The sequence below is a fragment of the Hordeum vulgare genome, chromosome 5H (assembly GCF_904849725.1).
Source record: "Hordeum vulgare subsp. vulgare chromosome 5H, MorexV3_pseudomolecules_assembly, whole genome shotgun sequence".
In the NCBI taxonomy this organism is placed as follows: Eukaryota; Viridiplantae; Streptophyta; class Magnoliopsida; order Poales; family Poaceae; genus Hordeum; species Hordeum vulgare.
Genome location: NC_058522.1, coordinates 26,872,317 through 26,894,024, shown reverse-complemented (window position 1 = coordinate 26,894,024; position 21,708 = coordinate 26,872,317). Strand labels below are relative to the sequence as shown.

The 21,708-nt window shown below is 43.8% G+C and overlaps 1 long non-coding RNA gene across 1 annotated transcript; it reads left to right on the top strand.

The window, feature by feature from the left end:
• Positions 1 to 5,476: 5,476 nt before the first annotated feature.
• On the top strand, positions 5,477 to 6,092 carry LOC123398074. The gene is made up of 2 exons (XR_006610066.1): positions 5,477 to 5,660; positions 5,834 to 6,092. It is a non-coding gene; the product is annotated as an uncharacterized LOC123398074 (long non-coding RNA).
• Positions 6,093 to 21,708: the final 15,616 nt, after the last annotated feature.

Sequence of the window (21,708 nt, the reverse complement as noted above, 5' to 3'; positions counted from 1 at the left end):
TTATCATTTACCTACTAAAGGATGAACATGAATTAAGCTTGGGGATGCTCATACGTCTCCAACGTATCTTTAATGTCGGATTGTTCCATCATGTTATATTATCATTCTTGGATGTTTTATGATCATTTTATCGTAACTTTGCATTATTTTTTGGGACTAACCTATTGACATAGTGCCCAGTGTCAGTTGCTGTTTTTTTTCCTTCGCGGAAAATCAATACTTGGTGAAGTCCAAATGCCACGAAACTTTTTGGAGATGTTTTCTTGAACAGAAAGAAACTTGGGAACCAAGGATGATCACCAGAGGAGGCCCAGGCGGCCCACTAGGCACCATGGAGAGCCTAGGAGTCCTCGCGCGACCTCGTGGCTAGTGGGGGCCTCGGGCACCACCTCCACCGCCTCTGAGCTATATAAATACCCGAATATTTCAGAAACCCTAGAGGAATCGACGAAAAATTGTTTCAGCCGCCGCAAGTTCCAGAAGCCACAAAATCCAATCCACATCCCGTTCCGGAGAGGAACACGATCACAGAGGGCTTCATCATCCTCATTGGTAGTCCTCCAATAATGCATGAGTAGTTCATATCATACCTACGGGTCCATAGGTAGTAGGTAGATGGCTTTCTTTCTCGTTTTGCTTCTCAATACAATGGTCTCTTGGAGATCTGTTTGATGTAACTCAATCTTTTATGGCGTATTTGTTGGGATCCAATGAATTGTGAGTTTATGATCACATCTATGAAATTGTATCCATTCTTGATTACTATAGCCTCGTATTTCTTCGCCGATATTTGGTTTTTTGTGTGGGCAACTTGATATTTTATCTTGCAATGGGAACAGGTGCTTTGTCATGGGTTGGATCTTGCGGTGCTCAATCTCAGTGACAGAAGGAGACATGCCATGTATGTATCGTTGCTATTAAGGATAAAATGATGGGGTCTATTCCTACATGAATAGATCTTGTCTACATCAATGTCATCATTCTTAAAGCATTACCCCGTTTCTCCATGAACTTAATACACTAGATGCATGTTGGATAGCGGCCGATGTGTGGAGTAATAGAAGTAGATGCGCGCAGAAGTCGGTCTACTTGTCTTGGACGTGATGCCCATATACATGATCATTTTCTTGTATATCGTCATAATTATTTGCTCTTCTATCAATTTCCCAACGATAATTTCTCTATCCATCGTTTGCTATTTTCTCGAGAGAAGCCACTAGTGAAACCTACGGCCCCTGGGTCTATTTCACATCATGTATTTGTAATCTCTATTTTTCTATTCACGTATCCATTTTATTTGCTCTTTTATTTTCATATCTATATTATCAAAAAACCCAAAAATACCTTGTTGCGTTTTATTTGCATCACTTTATTTGCATCTATCAATCTATCCTTTTACATTACCCATGAGGAATTGACAACCCCTACACGCATTGGGATGCGTGGATTTGTTATTTGCATGCAAGATCTCATGTCAAAGAATCTGGGTTGACATAACTAGTTATAAACCCAAGCAACACATCTATACATAGACATGCATACATAATCCAGCAATGCAGGTGTCGGTCAACAACGAGTGTAGATGAGTCATCGCAAGCTACATGGACTCCATTACACCGTGTGACATTTCCCTAAAGGGACAACCACAACGGCAAGTAGGGATACATGTCGGTCAACCAATGTGTCCGGAGCAGTAGCAGGCTACCAAGGCTGAGTCGAAGCACAAAGGGACACATTTCCCTATAAAGAGTATTACTAAAGGCACACAACTAGGTGCTTATATAGTCTTCTGGATCTTCCTACTGAATTGATACCTTGATCTCATAACTGAGGGAAATACTTGTTGGAATTATGCCCTAGAGGCAATAATAAATATAGTTAATATTATAATTCCTGTATCAAGATAATCGTTTATTATCCATGCTATAATTGTATTGAATGAAGACTTATATACATGTGTGGATACATAGACAAAACACTGTCCGTAGCAAGCCTCTAGTTGGCTAGCCAGTTGATCAAAGATAGTCAGTGTCTTCTGATTATGAACAAGGTGTTGTTGCTTGATAACTGTATCACGTCATTAGGAGAATCACGTGATGGACTAGACCCAAACTAATAGACGTAGCATGTTGATCGTGTCATTTTGTTGCTACTGTTTTCTGCGTGTCAAGTATTTGTTCCTATGACCATGAGAGCATATAACTCACTGACACCGGAGGAATACTTTGTGTGTATCAAACGTCGCAACGTAACTGGGTGACTATAAAGATGCTCTACAGGTATCTCCGAAGGTGTTCGTTGAGTTAGTATGGATCGAGACTGGGATTTGTCACTCCGTGTGACGGAGAGGTATCTCGGGGCCCACTCGGTAATACAACATCACACACAAGCCTTGCAAGCAATGTGACTTAGTGTAAGTTGCGGGATCTTGTATTACGGAACGAGTAAAGAGACTTGCCGGTAAACGAGATTGAAATAGGTATGCGGATACTGACGATCGAATCTCGGGCAAGTAACATACCGAAGGACAAAGGGAATGACATACGGGATTATATGAATCCTTGGCACCGAGGTTCAAACGATAAGATCTTCGTAGAATATGTAGGATCCAATATGGGCATCCAGGTCCCGCTATTGGATATTGACCGAGGAGTCTCTCGGGTCATGTCTACATAGTTCTCGAACCCGTAGGGTCTGCACACTTAAGGTTCGACGTTGTTTTATGCGTATTTGAGTTATATGGTTGGTTACCGAATGTTGTTCGGAGTCCCGGATGAGATCACGGAGGTCACGAGGGTTTCCGGAATGGTCCGGAAACGATGATTGATATATAGGATGACCTCATTTGATTACCGGAAGGTTTTCGGAGTTACCAGGAATGTACCGGGAATGACAAATGGGTTCCGGGTGTTCACCGGGGGGGGGGGGGGGCAACCCACCCCGGGGAAGCCCATAGGCCTTGGGGGTGGTGCACCAGCCCTTAGTGGGCTGGTGGGACAGCCCAAGAGGGCCCTATGCGCCATAGGAAGAAAATCAAAGAGAAAAGAAAAAAAAGAGGAGATGGGAAAAAGGGGGAAGGACTCCTCCTTCCAAACCTAGTTGGACTCGGTTTGGAAGGGGAGGGTTGCCTCCCTTGGCTCGGCCGACCCCCTTGGGAGTCCTTGGACCCCAAGGCAAGGCTCCCGCTCCTCCCCCTATATATACGGAGGTTTTAGGGCTGATTTGAGATAACTTTGCCACGGCAGCCCGACCACATATCTCCACGGTTTTACCTCTAGATCGCGTTTCTCCAGAGCTCGGGCGGAGCCCTGCTGAGATAAGATCATCACCAACCTCCGGAGCGCCATCACGCTGCCGAAGAACTCTTCTACCTCTCCGCCTCTCTTGCTGGATCAAGAAGGCCGAGATCATCGTCGAGCTGTACGTGTGCTGAACGCGAAGGTGCCGTCCGTTCGGCACTAGATCGTGGGACTGATCGCGGGACGGTTCGCGGGGCGGATCAAGGGACGTGAGGACGTTCCACTACATCAACCGCGTTCACTAACGCTTCTGCTGTACGGTTTACAAGGGTACGTAGATCGAACATCCCCTCTCGTAGATGGACATCACCATGATAGGTCTTCGTGCGCGTAGGAAATTTTTTGTTTCCCATGCGACGTTCCCCAACAATACTTCCAATCGATGGGCTACATCTCCCATTAAGATTGAAGGGAAACCAAAGAAAATAAGCGGGAAGTTAGAGCATCCAGCGGCGAGGGCGGGAGCACGGGAGCCGCACGGGACGGAGCCACCTCCCTCGAGGGGAAGGGTTAGGGGCCGTCGCCGCCAGCATCGCCTGGGCTAGGCCCGCGGCAGGAGCCGACGATGGCAGCAGGGAGGAACGGGAGGAGAGGGGGCTGGAGTAGGGAGTCGCTGAGTGTGGCCGGTCGCCCGCGGGGGCGATGCGGTCATGGTCGGGGAGGAAGGAGTTAAGTGTCGCTTCCTGACATCTAATTAACGAGGAGGAAGGGAATGCTTGATGAGTATCTCCCTATTATGGTTTCTGATGTATTGATGTCGCAAATTGTTGCTCGCAGGGGCGGAGCTGGGCCCGGGCACCCAGGGCCAGGCCCGGGGCATGGAGTTTTTTCCAGGCTAGGATTTGATATGGGCCCAGGGTTCAGCTCAGCGTACCACTCAGCTAAGCACAACCCATAACCTGAATGCCCTTCACGCACGTACAATGCCCTGCCCTAGCATGCACGAACCCAAACAATTAGACGCAACGGTTGTCCTGCCATTCGTCGCGGATGTCCTCCGCCGTTTGCCGCACTGAGTCATGGCCGTGCTCCTGGCCTCCCTCACCCCCTGCGCTATCGTCTTGTGCTATTGCCAGTCCGTCTTCATCATCCGCCAAGGCAGAGTTCTCGACCTCGAACCAGGGATGGAGCCAGCGCTCTTGCATAAGGGGGACAAGTTTGTTCATGGAGGGGGCAAAGTTCATGTGAAATGAATCCTTTTGGTTACAACAACCACAATCATATTAGAAAAATCAATTTATTAGGGGGCGTCTAGCCCCCCTCACCCCCCGAAATTCGTCCCTGCCTCGAACGTCATGTACATGAGTGGCGAGCCAAACCTCCGTTGCGCTCAAGCGTTGTCTGTAATTTTCTAACAGAGTGTGCATAGTGCATACATATATATACTGATTACTGAATAACTGAAGTATTTAACGCTGAACTTTTTCTAGATAGTATTTAACACTGAACTAGGACTGCATTGAACTAAAACTCAATTTAAAAAGTTGTGTCTATGTGTATGTCTTACATGTATTGTTGAACTGAAATTTTAGTTGGAAAAATGAAATTTGCAGTATTTACTATTTAGAAGTGTTAAAGTTTCAAGGAATGTCATAGGGTTAATTTGGGTAGTAAGTGTGACACAAATTCGACATAATGAAAATTGGCCCGGGGTTTGCTTCAATCCTGGCTCCGCCACTGGTTGCTCGCATGTTGATGTGGCGTTTTTGTATATACGTTTATGTGTGGAATAGCATGAGAAGCTAAGATAAAAAGGGGACATAACTAAGAAACCATTGTGAATGCTGGTGCATGTCAGAGAAGGTGTTTTTGCTTCATGCAGTGTGGTGTATGACCATTTTGATGGATGCCACGTTGCTTCCACCTGGAGACCGTGTACCACCCACCTTGAGAGAGTAAAGTCCTCTGTCTCTAGAACTGTACATTCCATCGGGCCAAAAACGTCGTGTGGAAATTTGACGTGAAGTTGGTAGAAAATTAGTGTTTAGCACAAAGCTCCCACCTTTATTCATGATATTATGAAAAGTAATTCATGTTTCGGTCAAAGCTTGGTTAGCAAGAGTTATCCACATACTACTATACATGGTATTCATTTACAAAAGTTAATGCCTTCAATATTTTTTAGCATATAATATAAGAAATATTCAATGCATTCAAACCTGGATCCTCTATATAAACGCATACCATCATGGCTCAAGAGTAAACATTGCAACAACACCACCCAGATCCAGATCAGAAAGAAGCCCCAGCATCTCCTCATGGCAATCCTCGGCAAGAGTACTAGCGCTTTGTGCATCATAGGCCTAGTGCTCATGGCCACTGTTCTCTCCTCATGTGCCAGTTCTCCAATCCCGATCAATGGTTCGTTATTTTTTCATTCATGGTATTATTTTTAATCAGCAAAATCCAATTTTACATAGCGTACATTTTGCAGTCATGTGGTTATTAGTATCACCGCATCCACTATTTCTATATCTGTCAAGTTACTTGATGCAATTTTGGCAATTAAGCTAAACTATGCATTTGATTCTCAGAATGCAACGTCGGTCCATTTCCCAAGGAAAACTGTCCTCAGCTATGTCATAAAGCATGCTATGGTGGCGTTTGCCTCTTAGGAGATGACGACAAGTATTACTGTTGCTGCGAACCAGTACGCCAAGATGGATCCATGAGGCCTCAGGAGGTTGCTGAAATGATACAAACATAGTGTCATGGATCACCATAACCATGTGGAATAAATGTTCTAGCTCTTGATGCTGATGTGGTTAAACAAATAATGTATTTTTTTGTCAATCTACTGTTGTGTTTATCTTTCTTCTTAAGTAGTATATGGGTTAGTCTAGGATGGCCTAATTATTACAAATCTAAGTGACTCAATCAAATATAAAAACGGATAAAAATAAAAAAGGAAAATACTCCTACAAATCTCCGTGCAAAATCAGTTACATAGAATTTAGATGTGCAATACTTAGAACACATCTAAAGGCCTAGCGGTGCAGCACCTACAAGTGGCCATGGACGAACCCTTCTAGCAGCCAGTCTAGCGGCTGACACGCATGGCAAATAGGATTCATAACTTCAGGCACACTGTGGGGGAAAAGAAGGCCGGGCCCAAAAAACTTGCAACAAGACAGATTGATTCCGATACAAGATTGGTGGTCCGACAACGACGGATTTGACATTCTTCCCCTGCAACAACGGTGGGACGCATCAGATCTGGATCCAGGTCAACATGGTGAACATCCTCGGCTCACATATCCACCTTGCTTACAGCCGGAGACCATGTACCTCCTGCCTTGAGAGAGTAAAGTCTTGTCTCTAGAACTGTACTTTCCATCGGGCCAAAAACGTTGTGTGCAAATTTGACATGAAGTTGGTAGAAAACTAGTGTTCGACACAAAGCTCCCACCTTTATGCATGATATTATGGAAAGTAATTCATTTTTCGGTCAAAGCTTGGTTAGCAAGAGTTATCCACATACTACTATACATGGTATTCATTTACAAAAGTTAATGCCTTCAACAATTTTTAGCATATAATATAAGAAATATTCAATGCATTCAAACCTGGATCCTCTATATAAACGCATACCATCAAGGCTCAAGAGTAAACATTGCAACAACACCACCCAGATCCAGATCAGAAAGAAGCCCCAACATCTCCTCATGGCAATCCTCGGCAAGAATACTAGCGCTTTGTGCATCATAGGCCTAGTGCTCATGGCCACAGTTCTCTCCTCATGTGCCAGTTCTCCAATCCCGATCCATGGTTCGTTATTTTTTTCATTCATGGTATTATTTTTAATCAGCAAAATCCAAATTTACATAGCATACATTTTGCGGTCATGTGGATATTAGTATCACCGCATCCACTATTTCTATATCTGTCAAGTTACTTGATGCAATTTTGGCAATTAAGCTAAACTAGTGCATCTGATTCTCAGAATGCAATGTCGGTCCATTTCCCAAGGAAAACTGTACTGAGCTATGTCATAAAGCATGCTATGATGGCGTTTGCCTCTTAGGAGATGACGACAAGTATTACTGTTGCTGCGAACCAGTAGGCCAAGATGGATCCCTGAGGCGTCAGGAGGTTGCTGAAATGATACAAACATAGTGTCATGGATCATCAAAACCATCTCGAATAAATGTGTGAGCTCTTGATGTTGATGTAGTTAAACAAATAATGAATTATTTTTGTCAATCCGTTGTTGTGTTTTGTCTTTTCTCTTAAGTAGTAAATGTGTTAGTCTAGGGTGGCCTAGTGAATGCAAAATCAAAATGACAAAATCAAATATGAAAAAGGAAAAAATATATACTCTCACAAATCTTCGCGTAAAATCAATTACATATTACTTAGATCTTCAAAGTGGTGAGGGACCTACAAGCGGCCATGGACTAGCCCATCTAGCAGCCCTTCCTAAAAGACTGCGTCTCAGAGGTCCCCAAGGACCGAGAGAAATGTGCAGTCATTTGCGCGCTGGGTGGACCACTGTTGGAAAGATGAGGCCGCACGTAGTCACGACAGAGCTTTACATGAAGGGGTGCATCGGACTTCCGCACCGGTCATCAGTAGTGTCCACCGCCGGATAACGTACAAGTGATTAATTAGCGTTTTTTAGAGGCCATCAGCGCCTATGAAGGGTAAGCCATCGGCATAGCGTTGCTGCATGGACCGGACTCTAGCCAAAAGTTACTGAAGTTCCTTACGAGGAATATTTGTATTAATTTTATTCTATACTAATACTATCTTCATTCCTGTATGTAAGGTATATTATTTTTTATACGGACCAAGGCACATAATTATAGACATTTATGACAAAATTACCCTTAGCTAATTCGTTGATTAATGAAAATGAAATCCTTTAGGCTAGGGAAGGAAGAGATACATGCAATCGAGGGAGAGATGCTTTTTTCCTTTTTCTAAAGGGTTAAAAATAGGATTATGTGGAATTAAAAGAAATGCACCTTATATTATGATTTTTTATGAAAAAATATACATTATATAAAGGAATGGAGGGAGTATTACATAGCATGCAATGAGTTCAGGTCGAATTTATTTTTGTGGGTGAATGAACTAATGTTGTGTTTTTGCAGTTCCTAATTCGATATTGTTGTGTGTTTCTCACTTGGATCAGATGAACTTGTATTCCCCATATGATAAAGTTTGTGTCTGTTGGCCCCATTTGCATATGGTTCACGAGCCTAGAATACATGTAACAAAATAATATTTGTTGAACATCTTTATCTCTATCTCTAGTGCAGCGATTCGGTGCCCACGCTCATGTGCACTTGGTCAGGAAAAAGTTCATAAATACCTCAAAACAATTCAAAAATACAGTTTTTTTCGCATGGTAGATAATTTATTGCGTGAAGTCCGCTCCAATTTTCAGTGTATTTGGATATCTGAGCGGATCTTATAAAAAAGACAAATCAGAACAAAACAGTATATGAACAGTAAATCTTTTTACACACAAAATTTGTCTTTTTTACCGAAAGCTGCTCATATGTCCAAATGATTTGAAAATTAAAACGGACTACGTGCTTCAAATTTTCAACCATGCACTAGTATTTGTTTTGATTTTTTTTCTTCAGCGCGATGTAGATGAACCTGTGCTGAGAAATGGATTTTCTCCATCTCTATCCCTACTACTTATAAAAGCGCGAGTTGTGTGAATTCTTCAAACTCTCTCCACTAATAGATAAAAACCGACGCACCACATCCACCGATTGATGTTCCAATCAAAACGCAATTGTTAGAAATTACATAATTTCATTAGGAATTGAATGCTTTAATTAGGAAACAAATATCTCTACTACTTATTACTTATAAAATGTGACTTGTGTGAATCGACGCACCAGATTCACCGATTGATGTATCACATCAAAACACCATTGTTAGAAATTAACTAATCTCTGCTTTTAAGGGGGAGTTGCAGCTTTTGTTTATGATTTATTTTCGTCAGGTTTTTTTCTTCGTCTGGTTTTTTTTGTCTAGTTTTTTTCTGTCTCACTTACCACCATCCCATCTTACTATTCCTCCCACCGGTTTATTTTTCTTTTCACTTTTTTCTTGTAACCAACATTTTCCTAACGTACAAAACATCACAGATATAACTTTCCTAACTTATCCAAACCAACCGATCTCTATCATCAATGCAATTTACTTTAGGAAACAAAATAACAAAATTTAAGGAAATAAATAAGAATTTGGAAAAATAAACATTGACTAATCGACAAATATGTATCTGAACTTTCCTTCTTATTGAGTAGTGGACCTTCCTTGTTTAAATATTATATTTCTAAAAGAGAAGTTGGTAGTGTCGTATCAAGGTTTTTTCATCTTACCTTCCACTTTTTCCGTTTTTTCATCATTTCTTCCACCGCGGTCTATTCCTTGATTTTACCTTGCACCTAACAAAAGCAAACCAGGCAACGAGGCTCCCCTTCCACCAATTTTTCTGTCGAAGCCGATACCCCGCTCTTGTATCTACTACTCCTATAAAGGCATGAACAGGGGCACATCCAAATCATCTCAGCCATCTAATTATACATCTAATGGCCCACTATCATTCTATGTTGCGGCGCCGCCCTGCTGGTCAGCTGGCCAGTGAGCGCTTGTTGGGGAACGTCGCATGAGAAATAAAAAAATTTCTAGAGACACCAAAATCAATCTATGGAGATTAACATCTACGACATGAGGGGTGTGACTCCTCGCAGATAGCGTTGGTTTTCCTCCAAGCTTAAAGGATGATGTAGCACAGCGGCGGCAAGTATTTCCCTCGGTTATGAAACCAAGTTATCAATCCAGTAGGAAGATCAACAAGACTACGTAAAAAGCACATGCACACAAATAGAAAATCCTCGCAACCCAACATGTGGAGGGGTTGTCAACCCCTCGTGGGTAAATTAAGGATAGAACGCAACAAGGTATTTTTGGGGTTTCTTTGATAATATAAATCTGAAGATAAACGAGCAAATAAAATAGGAACACAAATTGCAAATAGATGATGTGAAGTAGACCCGGGGGCGTAGGTTTCACTAGTGGCTTCTCGCGAGAAAATAGCAAACAGTGGGTAGATAAATTACTGTTGGGCAATTGATAAAAGAGCAAATAATTATGAAGATATTCAAGACAATGATCATGTATATAGACATCACGTCCAAGACAAGTAGACCGACTTCTGCCTCCATCTACTTCTATTACTCCACACATCGACCGCTATCCAGCATGCATCTACTATATTAAGCTCATGGAGAAACGGAGTAATGCCTTAAGAATGATCACATGATGTAGACAAGATTTATTCATGTAGGAATAGACCCCTGTCACGCCCAAGATGCGACCCTATCCTTAATTTGGCACGAGGGCCTCGTCAGGGATAGAAGCGCATCTCGTCGTGTCGCAAGAATGGATATCGTTACAAGTACATGTACTGAAAAGAAGAGATATAAATATAGAATTGGCTTACACTCGCCACAAGCTACATCAGAGTCATAACAGTACAATACATAGTCATAATGAATAAGAGCAGGGTCCTACTACGGACGAAAACAAACGAGAAAAGAAGAACGACGTCCATCCTTGCTATCCCAGGCTGCCGGCCTGGAACCCATCCTAGATCGATGAAGAAGAAGAAGAAGAAGCAACTCCAAATGAACAGTCAACGCGCTCGCGTCAAGTAACCTTTACCTGTACCTGCAACTTGTGTTGTAGTAATCTGTGAGCCACATGGGACTCAGCAATCTCATTTCCAAAGGTATCAAGACTAGCAAAGCTTAATAGGTGTGGTAGGTTAAGTGATGAGGTTGCAGCAGTGCCTAAGCATATATTTGGTGGCTAAACTTACGAGTACAAGAAATAAGAGGGGAAGATCTACACATAGTGGACGTGAACTACGGTTGATCAAATGAATGACCCTGAACACCTACCTACGTCAAACATAACCTTACCGTGTCCTCGATCGGAGAAGGAACTCCGAAAGAGACATTCACGGTTACACACACAGTTGCCATATTTTAATTAAGTTAACTTCAAGTTATCTAGAACCAGTGTTAAACAAAGTTTCCATGTTGCGCACACAGCGAGCACGGCTTTTCGAAAGATTTAACCCTGCAGGGGTGCTCCAACTAATCCATCACAAATTACCACAAGCCGCATAGAAATCCTCGATCACGACACTCGCGATCTCGTCGGATTCCTTAGTGGAAAACCTCAACTCTGAGATTACCCAAAGCATCACCGGAATCCCGATGCACAAGATATTTCGTCAAAGGTAAAACTAATCCAGCAAGGCCACCCGCCGTGTCGACGATCCCGATAGGAGCCGCGTATCTCGTTCTCAGGACACGACGGATGAGCGATGGTTACCACGCCAAACACCGAGTTGCCCTACAACAAAAGACCTTCCAACGGCGCCAGAAACACGTGCTGACGGGAGACTATTCTTGTCTTGATACTCCTCAGCAACGACACCAGGAATCCTTCTGCTACGGCTACGCCTTTAGGGACTTCCTAGGCAAACATGCAAATGATTTCCCCCTGGCCTTGGAGCCTTGCGTTGGTGTTCCCTCGAAGCGGAAAGGGTGATGTAGCACAACGGTGGTAAGTATTTCCCTCAGTTTTGAGAACCAAGGTATCGATCCAGTGAAGGAGTATCACAAGTACCTGCACAAACACAAAAAGCTTGCTCCCAACGCTATGAAGGGGTTGTCAATCCCTTATAGATTGTTTGCCAAGTGAGAACTGAAAGCAACAAAGTAACAAAGCAAAGTGAAAGCGGAAGTGGAAACGATAGGTGTGAATAGACCCGGGGGCCGTAGTGTTCACTAGTGGCTTCTCTCATGAAAGCAAGTAGACGGTGGGTGAACAAATTACTGTCGAGCAATTGATAGAACCGCGCAAAGTTGTGACGTCATCTATGGCAATGATTATATCTATAGGCATCACGTCCAAAACAAAGTAGACTGATACTTTCTGCATCTACTACTACTACTCCACACGTCGACCGCTATCCAGCATTGCATCTAGTGTATTAAGTCCAAAAGAACAGAGTAACGCCTTAAGCAAGATGACATGATGTAGATGGACAATCTCATATCTACGATAAAAGCCCATCTTGTTACCCTTGATGGCAACAACATGATGCGTGCCTTGCTGCCCCTACTGTCACTAGGAAAGGTCACCACGCGGTATGAACCCAAAACCAAGCACTTCTCCCATTGCAAGAATCATAGATCTAGTTGGCCAAACAAAATCCAAGACTCGGAGAGACTTACAAGGATATCAAATCATGCATATAAGAAATCAGCAAAGATTCAAATATATATCATAGATAATGTGATCATAAATTCACAATTCATCGGGTCTTGACATACACACCGCCAAAGAGGATTACATCAGATAGATCTCCATGAAGATCATGCAGAACTTTGTATTGAAGATCCAAGAGAGAGAAGAAGCCATCTAGCTACTAACTACGGACCCGTAGGTCTGAAGTGAACTACTCACGAGTCATTGGAGGGGCGATGATGTTGATGTAGAAGCCCTCCAACTCCAAAGTCCCCTCCGGCAGGGCACCGGGAAGGGTCTCCAGATGAGATCTCGCGGAAACGGAAGCTTGCGGGGACGGAAAAGTATTTTCGTGGATTCCCTGTTTTTTCTGTATTTTAGGGAATATATAGGCAAAGGAGCTAGGTCAGGGGGGCGCCAGGGAGGCCACAAGCCTGCTAGCCGCCGCCCCCCTGGTGGCGGCTACAGGGCTTGTGGGCCCCCTGTAGCTCTCCTGCCTTGGACCTCAAGCCCCCTGATCTTCTTCCGTTCGGGAAAAATTTATTTCGGGGATTTTATTCCGTTTGGACTCCATTCCAAAATCAGATCTGAAAAGAGCCAAAAACACAGAAAAAAAAGGAACTGGCACTTGGCACTGAATTAATAAGTTAGTCCCAAACAAGATATAAAAGGTACATAAAACATCCAAAGATGACAACATAACAGCATGAAACCATCAAAAATTATAGATACGTTTCAGACGTGTCAGTAGCGTTAATAAGCTGCTCTGTTTTGGACCAACACTCATGAGGAGCACTGGCCCGGGGGTTGATTAACTTCCTCGGGTTAATTACTCCCTATGCAGTTAGTTAGTTATTTGGCAAATGTAGAACCAAAGTTGGACCTTGCCAGACCAGCTTTAATCTAAAACGAATTATCAAGGGGTTCCCCATAACAACCCCGATCGTGTTAGGAGCGCTCAATTATAGAATATAACACTGGTAGCCGAAACTAAGGGGGCAAAGGTGGAACAAAACACCAGGCTAGAAAGGCCGAGCCTTCCACCTTTTACCAAGTATATAGGTGCATTAAATTAAATAGCATTTAATAGCGTGATATTACAAGGAACCCATGTTAACACATGGAAGCAACTACACCTGCAACTAGCAACGCTAACACATGGTAAGGCAAGCAGTAACATAGCCAATCAGTGGTTTGCTAGGTTGAGCAGTTGAAGGTTTCATGGCATTGTTGAGAGGCTCATATATAACATGTGGTAGGCAACGAGACGTAAATGGTAGAAACGGTAAAACTAGCATGGCAATGATAGTAATGGTATCTGGGGAAATGGTCATCTTGCCTGAGATCCCGCTTGGAAGAAGAACAACTCCGTGGAGTCGGTGAACCAACATAGTCGAACGGGTCCTCACATTCCGACACGCTTGCGGAACTCTATCGAGACGGAGCAAACCGGAAACAAACATCAACAGATATATTCACCACGGCAAATGCACGACATGAAGCACAACCTAATATGATGCATGAACAGTTCAATAATGCAAGGGATGGCATGGCAATTCACCTCACACAAACACTACACATTAAGTGAAGCTCGATATGCAACGAGTTGCATATCGACGAAGCTCCACGTTTAACTATTTAGTTCACTCCCATTTATTTACCCAGCAATATTAAATTGTTGTTAACATGGCAAGGGGTGAAGCAGGTGATTCTACAAGGCATCCTAGTCGGTTAACACAAGGGGCTTGAAAGTCGCTACGTCACAAGAAACATGCAACACCGGAAAATATTCCATGAATGTGAAATGCATGCAAGTTTACAACAACACATGCGAGAAGAGAAAGGAGCATGTGTCGCCATGGTGAACGGAAGGGTACCATGGCGGCAAAACGGAAACGAAGCCATGGCAACGTTCCTATCCCGATAACTCAATGAGAGGTTGGTACCAACGAATTGGAAGCGAGTGCGTGTCATTCCAAATAAAGATGGGGTGATCCCGTTTATCGGGTTCCCATGTGTCAGGGGCACAGCAAAAGAGGGACAACGTGCAACGGGCAACACATATAAGGTGCTAGCATACGGTTACATCTCATACATCACATGCACACGGTTCACGACAACATTCCAACGGTATACCTTTGAAGCGTGCATATCGGAGCGGTTCGATTCATTGCGGTGTGAACATAGGTCGACGTGGACGTAGTGGAAGTAGTGGAAGTCGTGGTACTCGGGTCTCGTCGACGGTAGTCGTACACTTCGCGTCGGTAGACGTGTCTTCGGCGTCGGCAAGAGAGGCACATGGTCACCTTAGCACTTGTGTGAACCAAATATAAACGACACGAAACTCCCATACGATGCATCCAAAGGCATCAAGGAGCATCACCGGCAGCAAGCAGCAACAACAGCAAGCAGCAACTAGCAATAGCAGCTAGCATACTACAGCGGCGACAGCAGGCAATAGCAAGAGCAGGAGGCAGCAAGCGTCATAGCGGCAGCAGCAACAAGCAGCAACCGGCAGCAAACAACAGCTAGCATCGGCAGCAAGCGGCAGCAAATAGCAGCAAGCATCCTAGCAGCAGCAAGCAGCAGCCGGCATGGCAAGCATCAGCAACAGCAACAGCTAGCAGCAAACAGCATCGGCGCAGGCAGGCAAGCAACAACAACAGCACACGGCAACAAACATCGGCAAGCATCAGGCAGCAGCAGACACAGCAGGAGCAACAAACTACAGTGACGGCAGCTCAACCAACAGCAAGCCAGCATCAGGCATCACAACAGGCAAGCAACAACGACTAGCCAGCGACAGCTGCAAGCATGCATCAACAGTCGGCAGCGACGACTCCATGGCGCGCAGGGCAGCAACATCAGCAGGTCGAGGCGAGGGGAACCAGGGAGGCGTGCTCGGGTCGGGCGAGGAAGGAGGAGGCCATGGCTGCCGTGGCGAGCGGGACCTCTCCGGTGGCCGGCCATGGAGAACGCGGAAGGGCGAGGAGAGCACATGACGGCTCGGGTGACCGGGAATCGGTGCGGTGGCGGAGGACGCAGGCGGCGGGGCTGACGAGCTGGTGGCGGCGGGCATGGCGCCGACAGGCGAGCTACAGGCGGCGGGGCCGGAGGCTGGCGCGCGGGGTGGAGTAGCTCGGGGCATAGGATCTGCATGCGCGTGGAATCGGGAGGAGGCGGCGTAGGGGAACGAGGAGGGAGATGGGATCGGGCTCGGGAGCTGCTCCTGGCGAGCGAGCCTCCTGTCGCTAGGGTTGGAGGCCGGGTGGGCCTTGGGCCGGCTCGGGCAGGGGCTAGGCTCCTCCTCTCTCCCTCTTACATGTTTTCTCTCTTTTTAAAACAGAAAACACACACACAAAAAGAATTTAACAAAATAAAAATACTCTTGGGCTCCTTAAAACATGCTCCAACTATAAAAAATAGATTGGGCATTTTTTTGAAGAATAAAAATAAAACCCTTTTTATAAATAAAATGAGACTCTATTTGAAAAATAACAAAAGTAGAAATAAAGGAAGACCCAAGGGGTTGCCCCCACATTTAATAAAAGGAATTTTAAAAGGTGACAAACATTTTATAGGGGTTAAAGCTGAAACTCTAACGCGGCCACAAAATAAAATAAAAGAGGAGAGAAGGGTTTATGTCCATGCTGCAACAAGGGTTTTGAAGTGGCTCTTGTTGCACCCACTCTCGTCACACCTACAATACATGCCACACTCACAAAGCACTAACACTCCAACAACAAGGAGCAACAAGCAACACAGACAAAGAACACAGTTGACATGATGCCATGCATGATGCCATGATGCAAACTAAATGATGATGCACAAATAAAATATTCACACGACGGAAACGGAAATAAAGGGGAATCTTCTGGAGCGTCGGCATCAGGGTGTCACAACTCTCCTACACTACAAGAGGATCTCGCCCCGAGATCCAAGAATGAAAGGGGGAGAGGATGAGAAAGAACAAGAGGTAAAAATTAGTCGCTTCTTTGACAAACGAGTGAAAACAACGATCCTTGAAGGTTGCAAAGCGATGAGGAATGATAAGAGAAACAATCAAGAATTCACGGAAAATTTCGGCAGCACTTCGGTAGGAAAAAGGGACAAAAAAATCGATATGATGGGAGAAATAGACAATATTCATAACAAACAACTAAATAGAACAAGGGAACACCACAATCTTGAGAACACAAGATGATAGACCCAAAAGAGCAACAAAACAATGCCTTCGGAACAATAGAATAGGAACTAGCTCATACGAAAGAAGAGAATGAAGAAAAGAATGACAACTATTATCGCAAATGAACTTGGCAATCATCCTAGCAAGAAGAATTGAATGGAGTTGTTGGAAAACAACAACGAAAAGAACAAGATAGTAGTGGGCTTATGGACACCTTTTCAAACTAATGAAGTGACAAAGCCACTAACAGAAACAAGGATAGATTGGGAGCAACAAGATATGAACACTTCTTTCACCAAGAGGATACATTGAGAACTTGGATAAATGATATTTACCATAATAGCAATATCCTTAGACAAGCTTTAGGTGAAGTCTAAACCAAGATAGCTCAATGAAGAAATCATGGGTTGAAATATCTCATGATCAAAGAATTGGTGGATTTAATTATCTCATTCTTGAAAGGAAAAATCTTCGAGGCTCCTGCACTAACAAGAATGCTATAATACCACCTCATAGGATAAAGGAAGAACAAATGCACTGGAGATGCAAAAGAAAGCATACTTGAGGTTGTCCAACAAGAATCTTGAAGAACACTTTGAGAAAAATCACATCCTTGAAGAACCACCATGACGAGCAGGTCGCGGCAGTGAGGGGGCTCCTGCAGGTTCACAAGTGTAGAAGCCCGGGCATGATGTTCTTGATGGAACCCCACTTGGATGATTTCCCTGCGGAATTTCGGCGTCGTAGATTGAAGATGTATCATAAATTTGTAGTCCGAAGCAACGGGCTATGCGTTGGGTTCGTTCTTTACTGGAAGAAAGAGGTTGTCGTGCCACTGCGTGATAAAAATAACAATTTCATTGACGTCTTTATTGGCAGCGGAGCTTATAATTTCTGGCGCTTCGTTGGTATGTATGGAGACCCTAAGTGGGAAGATAAACATCTAACTTGGGAGCGTATCCGAGAATTGAGAGCACTAGTTGACATGCCTTGGATACTAGCAGGGGATTTAAATGATATCATTTATAGTTTTGAGAAAGAAGGTGGAAAACCAAAGACACCTCAGTATGTGGCAGCTTTTAGGGATGCTTTGGATGAGAGCGGATTGACTGATCTAGGCTATTATGGAGATGAGTTTACCTGACACGGGGGACAAATTAGAGAGAGACTTGATCGAGCTGTAGCCAACGATGGTTGGAATGCAATGTTTCCTACTGCACGGCGGAACATTTGGAATATTATAAGTCAGATCACCGGCTAGTGATTATCAGTTTGGAGGAAGAAGTCGCAAAATAAAATAATAGGTCGACGGTGTTGCGCTTTGAGGCCCATTGTCTCAAGGAGTCAAACTTTAAACAGGTGGTGGAAGATGTATGGATGGGACTTGGAGTGGAAGCCGGGTCTAATGGATTGGCAGGGAAATTAGGCCAAGTGCATAAGGCGTTACACCACTGGGAGAAAATTGTTCTTAGGAATTCGTCGAAGAACATGAGACAGTACAGAGAGAATTGGAGGTTGTAAGTAGGGATTATTTATCCCCCTAAAGTATAGCCCGTCAGAAGGAGCTTGCCGATGAACTTGAGAGATTACTCGAACAAGAAGAATTGTATTGGGCTCAAAGGAGTAGAATCCAGTGGCTGAAATTTGGAGATAAAAATGCATCACACTTTCAGAACTTTGCTTCGGCAAGGAGGCTGCAAAACTGGATAAAGAAGCTGAACGATGATTAGGGGGTATGGCGCAAAGGTATGGCTTATCGGAATCTGCTCATTTCAGGTCTTTTTGCTGGCTTACTCTCTACGGAGATTGATGAGCCGGATCCGTTGTTGATTGCGAAAGTGGTACCTCGAGTTTCTGCCGATATGAATGATGAAATCATGAAGACATACACGAGAAGATGTTAGAAAGGCGTTATTTTCAATTGGGGACTTGAAGGCACCAAGTATGGATGGGTTCCATGCAATATTCTTTAAGAAATGTTGGCATCTTATTGGAGATGAGTTGGCTTTGGAAGTTCTGAAAGAAATAAATGAAAAGGTCATCCCACATGGTTGGAATGATACAGTTATAGTGCTAATACCCAAAGTGGATTAACCAAAAAAAATCACACAATACAAACCAATCAGCCTATGTAATATCCTTTATAAAGTGATCTCAAATATGATAACTTTCAGATTGAACTCTTTTCTAGATGAAATTATTTCTCCTGTCCAGAGCGCCTTTGTCCCTCGCACACTCGTCACGTAAAATATTTTATTGGCCTATGAAAGCCTCCATGCTATAAAAAACAGGAAGAAAGGCAAATTGGTTATTGTGGTGTCAAGCTAGATATGCATAAAGCTTATGACAGGGTAGAATGGAAATTCCTTGAATAAATGACGCTACAATTGGGATTTCATACTGAGGTTGTTCAACTCAGAATGGCATGTGTCGAGTCTGTGAAATACAAGGTGAGATACAATGATCCAGAGACTGAAGGTTTTATTCCTAGTAGGGGCCTCCGCCAGGGAGATCCACTGTCCCCTTACTTATTTTTTATGTGTGCAGAAGGTCTATCTAGATCCTAGGCTCAAAAAGAGGAGGTTCGTGGCATTGAAGGGGTTAGGATGTGCATAAAGGCACCATCGGTTTCACATTTTCTCTTTGCCGATGATTCCCTAATCCTTATGAAAGCTGACTTGATTAATGCAACCTCATTGAGACAAATTCTGGAGGAATATTGTGCAAGTTCACGACAGATGGTGAGTGAAAGGTAAAAGTAGCATCTTTTTCAGTCCAAATGTTGAAGTGAAGATTGAAGCCCAAATTTGTGGGGAGCTTAATATCATGACCGAGGCTTTGTTAGACAATTATTTGGGCCTTCCAGCAATGGTGGGGCTAGATAGAAATGATAGTTTTGAATATCTTGTTGAAAGAATTTTTCACACGCTAAAGGGTTGATAGGAAAAAGTTATGTCTATGGGAGGGAAGGAAATTCTCTTGAAAGCAGTTATCAAGTCAATCCCAGTTTTTGTAATGGCGGTGTTCAAAGTCCGTAGAAAGGTGTGTAAAGAAATTATTGATGCAATGGCAGCTTTTTGGTGGGGTGACACTGAAGATGAAAAGAAAATGCACTGATTTGCATGGTGGAGGATGTGCCTACCCAAGGCTAGAGGTGGTATGGGATTTTGCGACCTGCATGCTTTCAACCTAGCTATGTTGGCAAAGTAGAGTTAGAGATTAATTACACACCCTCAGACCCTATGTGCACGAGTCTTGAGAGCAAAATATTAGCCAAATGGTAATCTTCTCAATGCAGGGCGAAAGAAGGGATCGTCTTTTACGTGGCAGAGCATTGTATCAGGTCTACAGACTTTCAAGAGGGGGCATATCTAGAGAGTAGGAACAAGGACACAGATAAACATTTGGAATGGTCATTGGATGCCGGAAATTCATTTTAGGAAAATTGTCACACGGAGAGGGAATACAGTGTTGACCAATGTTGATGAGATCATAAATCCTGGTACGGGATGGTGGGATGAAGCCTTGATTAGAAGTATCTTTTCACCTCTAGATGTGGAAAGAATTCTATGAATTCCATTGTCGGACCAGCTCCTAGAGGACTTCATGGCGTGGAATGCAACAAAATCCTACCGTTTCTCTGTTCGATGTGCATATTACATTGAATGGGAGCACCAATTTGGCCCAAGGCTAAAAAGAGATCCTACAGAAACGTCGAGTATAACCCCAGTTTGGGACATTATTTGCAAGCTGCAAATCCCAAGTAAAATCAAAAAATTTGTATGGAGAGCAATGCATGGAATCAAACCAGGTGTTGGGCTCGTGCGGAGCAGGCACATTAAGGTCTCACCAAGTTGCCCTATTTGCCAAGATGGACCATAAGATATAAGGCACCTGATCTTCACATGTAAGTGAGCAAAAGATGTCTGGAAATCCTTGGGTTTGGATGAAATCATTGATCAAGCACTATGTAGTATGTACTGATCGCTCTGGCTTGGTTGTTCTTGAAGAAATATTATGCCTACCTCTACGAATATCTCCTGTCTTAGGTCAACTCGGTCTGCAGGAAACGATTGCTGTCGGGGGCTGGTACATTTTGTGGGAACATAGAGAAGTTGTGAAGGGCAACCGAGTTAAACTGCCACCGAGCTCGGCCTTTGCGATCCAAGCCATTACAGCAAATCATGCAGTACATGCCATTGTTCATACTTATGAATTGAGATGGCAGAAGCCAACCCCGGGGAACTATAAATTGAATATTGACACGACATTCTTTGAGGTTGGGCTTGGTGTTGTCGTTGCTGTCCTTCGCAACTATAGGGCGAAGCAATTGCTGGAGCATCAAATCAAATTGAACATGCATTGGATGCACCGACTACAGAAGCTATGGCTCTTCGGTGAGGCTTGATGTTGCTGCGCGAGGTGGGCTGCTCCAGAGTGACTAGGGAGTCTGATTGCCTTGAGGTCGTGGAAGCATGCAATGGAAATACTGAAATTTGGTCTCCCTATGTAGCGGTGTTAGCAGATTGCTTCGAGTTAGCACATGGTATCCAGGTTATTTCGTTCAATCACTACCCCAGGGAAGCAAACGGCTTGGCACATTTTCTTGCTAGATTTTGTTTTGATTCAAACTCTTCTTTTGGTTGGATAGATGAAGCACCTAGCTTCTTATTAGTGCATGTAATTAGTGATGTAACTTTGCCACAAGATCAATAAAATTGCCAAGCGGCTTTCCCTTAAAAAACGACCTACGAGCTAAATAGTACGATCGTGACCATCACCAAAGCGTGGGCCAAACGGCTGAGCGGTCGATTGAGTGGGCTGCCATACTAGGGTCATCGCCTATGATCAATCGACTGTTTATTTGGAAGCTCGGTGGTACATTGTAAAGTTTCATTATATATTATACATTATGTGGTTAGAATCTCTTGA